This window comes from Polypterus senegalus, chromosome 1 (genome assembly GCF_016835505.1).
Source record: "Polypterus senegalus isolate Bchr_013 chromosome 1, ASM1683550v1, whole genome shotgun sequence".
NCBI classification, from domain to species: Eukaryota; Metazoa; Chordata; class Cladistia; order Polypteriformes; family Polypteridae; genus Polypterus; species Polypterus senegalus.
The window spans coordinates 129297116-129308967 of NC_053154.1; the positions used below are offsets into that span (position 1 = coordinate 129297116).

The 11852-nt window shown below is 34.3% G+C and overlaps 1 protein-coding gene across 19 annotated transcripts in view; it reads right to left on the reverse strand.

Moving 5' to 3' along the window:
- The window catches only part of mbnl1 (muscleblind-like splicing regulator 1), a 163028-nt gene extending 151645 nt beyond the window's left edge, over positions 1–11383 (reverse strand). For 5 of the 19 annotated variants that reach the window (XM_039757799.1, XM_039757774.1, XM_039757764.1 and 2 more), the window contains exon 1: positions 4308–4519. The gene's annotated coding sequence lies outside the window, so the exon portion shown is untranslated. Of the gene's footprint in view, positions 1–4307; positions 4521–11215 lie in introns of those variants that run through there. The other 14 variants (XM_039757807.1, XM_039757781.1, XM_039757704.1 and 11 more) reach the window with 8 other exon arrangements.
- Positions 11384–11852: the final 469 nt, after the last annotated feature.

The window sequence follows — 11852 nt, forward strand, 5'->3', positions numbered from 1 at the left end:
CCTCATTATCAAATGTATTTTTTGTTGAAGAAAATGCTACTTTATATTAAATATTTAAGATATAAAAACTAAAAAGTTCCAAAACATTTCTCTTTATAAAAGATAATTACTCCTTGATTAAATAAAAAGAGAGTCAAGAATTTTAAGTTAATATGACCTGGATAATTGAGTTGTTTCTCTTACTTCTCAAGTTCATTACAGTCTCAAAAAACATTTTTTCATGTCCCATGATGCTTTAGCCCACAATTCTGACTATAATCCCAGGATGTTTGCCTCTTTATGTTGTTTCACTAAATTGACAATGTCAACAAACAAAGTAATTTGGAGCTTTAGCCAGATTTATATTCCCTTTTTAATTATCCTTTCAGACTATTATCCAACTTTGCTACTTTGCAGACAAGTAAAATCTCCATGGGGAACATGTAAAATATGCTAAGCCTGATCTCCTGTTACCAAGTTATCAACAACTAAAACATCTAGTTACACTAAAAAACTAACCTTTCAGTACTGTGCTATAAATTTCTTCCAAATCATTTTTTAGGAAAAAAATAAATAAAAAGAAACTATTCACCCAACTGTTTCCTTCCTCAGCTCAGAAAACCTAGCTGATTAAATAAACCCAATTTAAGAAATAATATCAAAAATTGGCAGTGCACATGTATGCAGATTGACATTAAATTAATCTTAATCGGCACTATTCTGTTATCATTCAATTGAAACGTGAGATCTCTGCTGTGTTAACTGCAAGTATAGTTTTGAATTACAGGTAATATACTGCATCTGTCAATGCAGAAGTTTGACATGGAATTACTGTCTGCTGCAGCTAAACAGGAAGCTAAAACAACTTGGCCATAAATTACACCATTTATTCATGTCAATACTGACAGAGCTATTTTCATATAGACAGATGTCTGCCTAGGAGGACTTGGAGGTTAGAATATATCTTTGTATATGACAGTGAAGCAGTACATTTTCTTTCATGCATGTTCATAGTCTGTCTCTAACAAAAACACTCACACCACCCCGTAAGTAGCAAAAACAAACAAACAAAAAATTTCCACTGACAACAACTGAAATAATGTGATTAAATCAGACTTGCACCATATGTAAGTTTCAGTTTAGTTGAAATTTAACACCAGCCTCTGTATCATTTAACATATTTTAACATCCAAACGTGCCAGCGAAAGAAAAGTTACTCTAATGTCTTGGCCAGCTCTCTCTTAGAAGCATCACTCTGCCTACTCTGCTTGTGGACAGGGTCTCTTTGTGCATGAAAATGTATGCCAACAGGAATAGCCAGAGCAAATATTTACATTTAACAAAATAAACCATTCTTTATAATATGCAAACATATGGCAAATGACCTTATTTTCTTTATAACCATTGTGAAGTATAAAACAGTCTTTGTTGTCAATGATGAAAGTCTCCCTAATATAACAGTTCATATAGTATATCCGATTATTTATTAAATATATTTATGATTTCTTAGAAAATGAACATAATGTACTAATTTAATATTTTATCATTTGTAAACATCACTAGATACATGAAAAAATGCTGCTACTTTAGATTAAACTGATCTCTCAAAATCATATGAGTAGATAGATAGATAAATCTATCTATTTATTACTTTAACCCTGTGCTGAATACAATATGCCTTTCCATAAGAACATCTCAAGAATGAATCAGCAGCTTGAGCTTTATATACATGTATAGACAAAATCAAGGATTATAAAAAACCTACACTTCAAACAGCAGCAACTAACACATGGTATTAATGAATACTGGATGGGAGATCTACAAAGTGGACCCTCATACAGTCATATCCGGGCATCGAATCAGTTTGACAGGATGTGTTTGACAGCAATTTCAGGTGAACACAGCAAGAATGTGAATGCCCCTTACACAAGGCATCCCAGTTTTAAAAAGCTTATGGTCTTGGGTTTTGTTCCTATATGGTCTTTACATATCTATCCATCTTACACAGTTTTACTTCTCATAGTTAAGGGGAGGTCTGGCAGCAATAGGCAGGAGGCAGAAACATATCCTGTAAATCCATTGCAGCATGTCCTTGCACCACCTCCATCAACACAACAGACTCAAATCGGAAAAACTTAATCAAAGCATAGGAAAAACAATCATATTATCATAAATTACACAGTTTCAATACAAAATGCCCAATTTTTAAGCTATGGATAATTATTCTCAGAAGACTATTACAAGGTAAGAAATCAATAGCAATAGCTGAAATTTTGCAGCGTGCTAAGTAACTTGAAGTAGCAATTAAAATATGATTCAGTTGTAATTAACTGTCCAAGCCCATTTCATAACAAGACGTTTTAGCTGTATTATTTTAGACTCCTAAAATACCATAAACATTACACCATACCCATGCATAACCAAACAAGCTTAATGCAACTTCCCTTCTTCTATTTATACAGAAGCTCTCAGGTTTATGGTTTCCGTAGACACTTTAAGCAAACTTGTTAATCCAAAAATTATAAAAACTGTAAATATAACATAAAGGCTGAACAATGCAAACTGCAAAAAACATGTTTTATTTGTTCAAATTACTATTTTCTTAAAAACTTTCTTGACATAAGGCTGTAGTCATGAATGCAGTCACTTATTTTTGCTTGTTTCTGCATTGTTCTTAAAAATATTTAAATTAGCTAGGTTTTGGCAGCTAAAGTCCGTTGAGTAAAAACTTAGGCCAATCCGTATAAACAGCTGCTCTAATTACCACCAAAGTAAAATAAATAAACTTTCTATGTTGGTAACACTCCGATACCAATTTTTTCTTAACCTCCTAGGTGAAAAGTAGCCCAAAATGTTTTTGATTTATTCAGTACAATTTCTAAACTATAAGCTGTTGCTGCCCTATGGTTTTATAGAGGTATCTTCCTGGTTAAATAAAAAGTGTGGCAAAGTGGGAAGCAGACAGCCAAGCAGGCCTGAGCTTAACATTTATCACATGTGCTCATAGTTACAAAATACACTAAAAGCACTTGTTGAGGATCCCCAACATAAGATTATGTACATAGTCAAAAATACTAGGATGAGTACAATGAGTTAATAAAATATCTGAGAAGTCCATTTGTGCACACTCATCCTTCAGACACGAGCTGCAACTTCGATTAAGTGGGTGTGGTTGTTTCAATGAGTGTCCCACGTCTGCCTCTTCAAGCGGATCACCACATTTTTCTATTTTTCACTAGCACAAAAAGTTTTACAGTGGTACACTATCTTTCCTAATAAAGATATATTAAAGGAGAGATGGAACTAGAGACAACCAGAAAGACAAACACGAAAATTTAACATCTTCCTCAGGTTTGATTCTTCAAAACATTAGAACAAACAACTCTAAATGGTATCAGTGGACTCTCCACACATACCAACCACTTTTCTAATAACAGAAGATGGAAAATATTTTCTTAACTAACCATAGCAAATTCTTGTCCTTTAAAGGACAAAAAGTACTAGTATTGCCCACTACTTAAGACATCCAATAAAGTGATTATTAAGAATATGCTGTGTTTCAGGTTTTGGAATAGCTTTCCTTATATGAAAACAATTAAGCCAAAAGAATCATTTTTACCCCTTAAATCAGCACTTGTACTTACTTCTCTTAGAGTTACTGTGTGACGCACTACAAAAAGTGAAAAAAAAAACTCACATTTGCAGAGCGTCTTCCGCCCTGGTAGCTTGGCAGAACCATACTGTATTGAAATACAGCACTTACCATATAAGGAAGCACAGCTAAACATGTCACGCATAATTTATATGCAGTAGGCAGAGAGTTAACCTTTCAGAGCACATATTTGGACCATATGCAAAGCAAGATACCGATGCAGACAGGCATTTGAGCAATATGAGAAAAAAACCTAAGAAAAAACAAACAAGGTGTATAAAAGGCCTCAATAAGGTTTAATTTTGTTTGTATTTATTACTATTTTTCTTGGGGCATGCATAAATGCAGATATCCACCTGTTTCTCATTCTGATCAGGCAAAGAAACGTCTCTTTTCTAAGTGCGTTCTGATGCGAGCTGTGAAGCACAGACAGGAAGAGAGAGAGAGAGAGAAAGAGGGAGAGAGCTGCAGCTGTGACCTTCTGTATTCTTTCCAGCTATAGCTGCTGTGTGATATGAAACCATAAACCGCAGTATGCTAGTCCAACAATGTGATAAAATAAGCCATAGCAGCAGTCTCACTTACACCATAGCACCCCCACACCTTCTAGCCTTCACAAATTGGCCTTCTGAAACAAAACCAACAAGCCAGAATAGTAAAGATTTGAACAACTTACCTCACATTTTTTTTTCCTTAGACCAAACCAGACAGCAGAGGCAGTGCCCAAGGCACTGTGGAATTCATAATTTTAGAATGTTCAAAAAAGGATGAGGAATGGGTTCAGGTACTTAAAGAGAAAACCATTCTGTTAGTCTGTACACATTCAACTGCAGTGAAAAAGGCTGTTGCATATAGCCTTGCAGACTCTTATCTCTGTCGGTTGCTTTGCCTGCTGCCTTTTTTTTTTTTTGCTCCTCCCCTAAAAGCAAATCCTACCAGGAAGCACTGGATGTATTAGACTAGACTGGATCTTACAACTCTGTAGACGTGGAATGCACCAGACAGACACAAGCTGCTGCCTCTCCTCTGCTTAATATTTCAATGAATAACATGAAAAAACATCTTTAATAGGTGCTACTTTCAACACATTGAATGTTAACTTAAAGCAAAATTCAGCTTAAAAGGGAAGCAGCAGGAATGTAATTCAACTACCTACCCCTAACAGACTGATGTTGGTATCTTCCATCTGATATGTAATACATATTATAACCTCTGAACTGTACTGTTACACTGCAAGATTTAGAAGTGTTTAAAACAAGAGAGCTTTAAAAGGAGCATTCACCGTTATTATCCTTTCACAAGCTTTTATTTCAGTCCTTTAACACTAATAGCACTTTGAACACCTCTCAGCAAAATTAATTATAATATAGAAAAAGAGAAAGAAATCATTTTTAACACAGGTAGCACTTTGTACACATCTCAGTATAATGAATAATTATAACAGAGTAAGAGGAAGTAAACAGTTTAAATAAGGAAATCAAAAATATACAGCTCTACCCTGGTGATAAAGAAATTTTGAACCTGACTTGGGATACACTGGCCTGATGAAGCAATATAAGAGAACAAGGAGATTCTTCTGCATGTCCCAGTTTTATAAGGTGGTTTATTAAGGTCAGAATTAATGGCAAAATTGCTACCTTCAGGCATCTTCTAGATACTCTGTTGTCAACACCAAGTAAGCAAATTAATTGGATGTGGCAGAAATCATCCATCCATCCATCCATTTTCTAACCCGCTGAATCCGAATACAGGGTCACGGGGGTCTGCTGGAGCCAATCCCAGCCAATACAGGGCACAAGGCAGGAACCAATCCAGGGCAGGGTGCCAACCCACCGCAGGACACACACAAACACACCAAGCACACAAACACACTAGGGCCAATTTAGAATCGCCAATCCACCTAACCTGCATGTCTTTGGATTGTGGGAGGAAACCGGGAAGAACACGGGGAGAACATGCAAACTCCACACAGGGAGGACCCGGGAAGCGAACCCGGGCCTCCTAACTGCGAGGCAGCAGCGCTACCACTGCGCCACCGTGCCACCCTGGCAGAAATCATATAACTTAAAAAAATAGATAGCTAACATTTCATCAAAAAGTATATATGCTGTATATGTATACATAATGAACAGTATGGTGGCCTGGGTCCTGGATTTAAATCTCAGGTTATGCACTGTCTGTGTGGAGGTTTCATGTTATCCCTGCATCTGTGTGTGTTTTCTCCAAATACTCTGGTTTTTTAACACTGTATGAAAATACATAGTTTAGATTATTTCATTATTGTAAACTGGTTTAACATGAGTAAGTTAGTCTGGGTTTGTATGACACTTAAGATGGACTTGGGCCCTGTCCAGGACTAGTTTGTGCTTTCTATCCAATGATACCAGGACACATAACAGCTCCTCATTATCCAGAACTGAGTAAGTGGGTTAGGAAAATGGATGGAAGGATGGACAGATGAATCCAAAATCAAACTGTAATTCTTTTTATTGTGAATTTGCAATTAGAAAATATGAATGTAAAATAAAGTAACAGTCTAACCCTTACAACACTTTTTATCACAGGGCTGAAAATACTTTTTTACAATAGTTTATAAAAAAGTATGTTAGTTGCTAAAAACTGAAAAAAGAGAACAGAAAGGGGGAAAACATTCTAAACTCATTTACAAAGACACTGTAAAATATAACCATTTATTTATACTAGACAAGAAACAGCAGAGTGCTAGTTGATTCCTCGACACCTGAGTCACAGTCTGATCCCGAGCAAGTCACTTCACATAAAGGCCAAATATTTCAATATTTCAACAGTCTGCCCCAGTGGCTAAGGAGTTGGACATTTTAAAACAAAGTGATGTTGTTTGACTCACTGTCACAAACTAGGTACGTGACCTAGAGCAAGGAAATCACTAATGCATTCTGATTTAAATATTTGTGCTTATTGAAGGCATTTGCTAAATAATACAGACATCAAAGTAGTAATTGACACAAATGTTTTATAAAATAAGGCGAAGTTTTAGACTATGAGCTCACATTATGAACTCATGAATGGTTATTTTATATTTTAGTGTTAATATTATGAAGAAAATATCTGAAGGCACTAATTAAATGTGTAAAATTACTTTCATTCACTACACAGAGAAAATTAACATGAAAGTGCATACTTTAATGCTAAACACACAAAAGCTATATGTTCTTGCAGTGGGGTTTAACAGAATAAAAAAGAGATGATGTTAAATACATACTATAATAAAAACTCCCAATGAAAAGGGGGAAATCATCTAATGGTATAAACAAATGCCTGTTGATACAAAAAGGCAATGTTCCTACTATGCAGTAAATACAATTAAATTAAATCAAAATGGAAAAGGGACAGAAAAAAGCACACATTTACAATGTAAAAAAGTGAACAGTATACAAATGCATACAGGGTGGAATTGTGGTAGTGCAGTGGCAAGCACTGCTTATCTATTGCACCTAAGTCAGGAGTTTGAAATGTATACATTTTTTTTAGAAAAGTACAGATGAGAAACATTAAAAAATATAACAAGCACAGTAAAAAGTGGGGCGATAATCCTCACAGGTTCAATATCAGTATGCTGCTGCTGGATTATGTGAATTTCCCCTTGGGATTAATAAAGTATCTATCTATCTATCTATCTATCTATCTATCTATCTATCTATCTATCTATCTATCTATCTATCTATCTATCTATCTATCTATCTATCTATCTGGATGCCTTTGCATAGCTAGGTTTATAAGGATAGCTTGGTTTATAAGGATAGACAAATACACCTGCTTGTACACTTGTGTGGTTGTTGAAATATAGTTAACAATATTTAAGGTAATGTACTGTATAAATATACTGGGCAGAGCCAATTCCTAATTTTGATATCTACCGTGGTTTTAATAAGAGATCTTAATGAGTTTGCGAAAGAGCTAGTTGTGTGAGATTATTTCACATGGAATTCAGTAATGTTTGTTTGCAAGGAACAGTGGCTAAGCTGATGTTGCCCCACAACATAAAGAAAAGAAAGATGTTTAGAAATCCACTAAATTTACTCTTGTGACATTCTATACTGTCACTATACTACTATACTGCAGTAGTTGCCACAATGGAGAACATGTGATCTTGTCTAATCTTAAACTTTTACTTTTTTGTACGGGTAGAAACAATTGGCTTCATATTTATTTTTCCTCCTCTTAAAATATTCTGTAATAAAAAAGCTTTACCTTAATTTAGAATATTATCAAAACATAGAACACATTAGGCAAAAAATAGTTCTACTTAATGTGAAATGCCAGGGTCTGGCCCAGTGTCACCAAATGATAGCTAGATAACATAAGAAAAGAATATCCATCTAGGTTTCATTTCTCAAAAGGGAGTGTTCACACTGGGCAACAGTAACGCGCTATGTATCTTTCGTAGGCAATTGTCCTTAATTAAAACTGACTGGAGGAGAGCCAAAGAACACATAAATACATATTAAGACTTTTGTAGCTTCTATTTTTCTCCTAAATAATAGTCATCTAGGGAATTTAATCAAGTATACAGTATATACATCCATCCATCCATCATCTAACCCGCTATATCCTAATTACGGGGTCATGTGGGTCTGCTGGAGCCAATCCCGGCCAACACAGGGTGCAAGGCAGGAAACAAACCCCGGGCAGGGCGCCAGCCCACCACAGGGTGTGTACGCACACACTCACACCAAGCACACACTAGGGACAATTTAGAATCGCCAATGCACCTAACCTGCATGTCTTTGGACTGTGGGAGGAAACCCACGCAGACACTGGGAGAACATGCAAACTCCACGCAGGGAGGACCTGGGATGCGAACCCGGGTCTCCTAACTGCGAGACAGCAGTGCTACCACTGCACCACTGGTGCTGCCCACAGTATATACATATAGTCTATATATGTAATATAAGTATTTGTATGAGTTTTTTATGTTAAACTGTTTATAATCTACAAGAGACTCAATGATGCTATAAAAAGAAACAAGCTCTTCCCTGACTTCTACATCAAACACAATTACCTCAAAAAAGAAATAATTCCATGGTCATTCGGGAGAAATAAGGCTGATTGGAAAAAGTTAAGGCTCACAATTAGACAATTTGACCTTATAATAGATTATATAATAATATATATATAATATAATATATAACAATAGATAAAACTAGTGTATAGAATAGTAATAATTATGAAAATTCAAGGCAGTTAAAATTCATGATCTCAGATCCTTCTACTCAGTTTGGTTAAATGATTTAATAATGCAAAAAAAGATTTGATTGTTAATGAAATTTACAACACAATAATTTGAAGTGAGATTATTTTTAGTTTTTTTTAATGACACTAAAATATAGTTTCTTATGAAAGTGCTCTATTTTTGCAAATATAATCTATACTCCAGGTTTAGTTTGATTTTTACTGTAGTTGTGAATATCATAAAATCATTTTTGACTTTTTATCGGCATGAACTCGGTATATATACAGTACATACCGAGTTATGTAAGTAAAATTACTTCAATTCATATTTACACAAGGAGACAGTGATGGAGACTGAATCTGCAAACATTTTCCTGAATACAGACCTCTACCCAGTTTATTGCAAGACATTAGTGCTAAATTCTACTACAGTACTGTAAATGGGAAATAAACCACTTGTGTAATTTCACTAAGTAAATTACTTCACAACTGAATAACAGTAAATGTGAGAAGTATGTAAAGACCTACTCTGTGCAATACAAGCTGAAAAGGTAAATTAAAAGAAGAAAATATTCTGCACAGAAATGCGGAAAAATGCAATGAATTTATGTCTACAAATATCTACCTAAAGGGGTCATCAATTATATGTTCCATCCATCTATTAATTTTCCTAAGTTACATCTTCCTATCTTAGAGGCCCAGGGAAGCAGAGTCAATATCAGAACTTAAGGACGTTTATATGTCATATTACCTACAACAGCCTAAAAAAATGTTTAACTATTTTATTCTAATAAATTAAATGGTTGTGGAAATGGTTATTACACCATACTATGTGTTTAAAAACTCTACCAAAAGGTTGTAGGCTTTGATGAAATGTATTTTATAGGTTAGATTTGCTCTGCCAATTTTGACATATTGATCTTATAAAAAGTTCCTCAATTAACAAATTACAATTTGATCCTTTAGTATTTCCATCAACTATCAAGTGAAACGTTAACTTTTTAATGGCCCCTTCAAAGTAATTATATTTTATTCATATAATAATAGTATTTATCTCAAAAAAAGATCATTTTCAGCATTCCAGACCAGTAATTACCTTTGAAAAAGTTTTCACTTGCTATTTGTTTGTTGCCAAAGTAACATATTTTCACAACAGGTTGAGGTAATTTACAAAAGCCACAACATACATAAATGGAAGAAAGTAGTCATTATTTTAAAAACTTTTACTTAAAAGGTTCTAAATTAGAATAATTTTGGTAAAATCACACTTGCTCCAACTAAAACATGTAAACACAGGCAATAAATATGACATTACAGGAAAATCAGCACAAAAGCCAGGTAACTGGGTAGAATGTTTTACATGTCACCTGTACACATTTTCACACACATTTTCACTTCCTAAATTCAAAAATGGCAAGAACAGACCCGTAAATAAAGTGGCTATCATTTTAAATAAGAATATGTGACAGTTGGAGTATTGGAGTAGTGAGGCTTACTCAAAAGCTTACTTGATCATGAGTTGAACAACAGAATATATGGGAAGCAACAAAATACTCTCCTCACTTTTTATGCATAGATCAAATAGTGTATTTCAACCACTACAACAGAAGGGAACATGGAAATATGACCCCTATATAATATTATATATTTTTGATCCTTTACCTGTTTTCTAAACAATTACATACTCGTCTGATATACATGCTAGCCATTTTATGTTCAGTATATAAATTATGCATTATTGCCTGCAAAGTGAATCCAAACCAAAAAAGGAGAAGTACTAAATCATATTTCATTACAAAAAGTAATCTTTGACTATTAAATATTTAACTTCTAAAAAAGTCTAATATTTAAACTACATTCCATTCACTTAAATAATCACAAGCCTAAATAATGCCACAACATACTATCAATCAACTGTTTTCCTGTGGCAGTAACTAATGTAGAAAGCTTTGAGAGCTTTTTCCCTTTCTGCAATTTCCAGGCTGGAGGCTATATTTATTAGTGTTTACATTTTCAAAAGCATAATCTGTTAATAAACTTTAAAACCTATTAAGTTAATTAACAAACCTGTGGTTCTCAGTTTGTTCAGTGTTTATTAACGATGAGTAATTAATCAGAATGACAACTAAAATAAAATCAGTTTATGATCTATTAACTGTTGCTTAATTTGATGTCCATTAAAATATTTATTAATGATATTCATATTTTTAAATAAACCATCTCTTTTAACAGAATTTAACAACTGCAGTTTTAGCTTATAAATACCAAACAAAACTTCTTTCAGTGGGTATATTCCTTAACATTTTTATAAATAACATTTCAAAAAAGTTAATATCATGGTCAGGAAAGGAAGTAAGGAAGTCTGCTTCTTACCTAATTGTGCCTAATGTGCTGTTAATTCTTGCAGTTTGCCCAAATAACTCAGTCAACTAGCAACCCAAGAGCTACAACCACCAATGCATTCTGGGATAATTACAAAATCCTTTTTTTCTGAGTTCGGGGATGACGACCTGGCTCAGCAGGAAACTCTGAAAGGCTTGACTAAATGCAATCTTTAAACTGTATCAAGTCTAAGAACATTAAATTAGTAATTCTCTGAAGATCACTAGTGTTGCCATGGTGACCGTCAGTGGTTTTGCATACGTTTCAATGGTAGGTAACACCTATTTTTTTTTTATAACCATATAAGCAGCTGCCCTACTACTGCACAAATCACGTGATGCCAGAGCTATTTCTACTGTAGTAACACAGAAATGTTAGAATGTACAGAAACATATCAAGACACCTCGTCTTCACATTTCACACATTTGTTTTATTTTCCACTAGTGTTCATATTTTTTTAGACCTTGAACCTTCATCTAAATTTGAACAGCTTTATTTATTCTTCAAACATGTATGTAAACTGACATTATCATTAAATGAGCACTACTGAAACCAGGCTTGTGGTTTGCATCTTTGAGTTGAGTGTCGCTTCCTTCCTCAAGTTGCACAGCCTGCTTCTGACTGATAA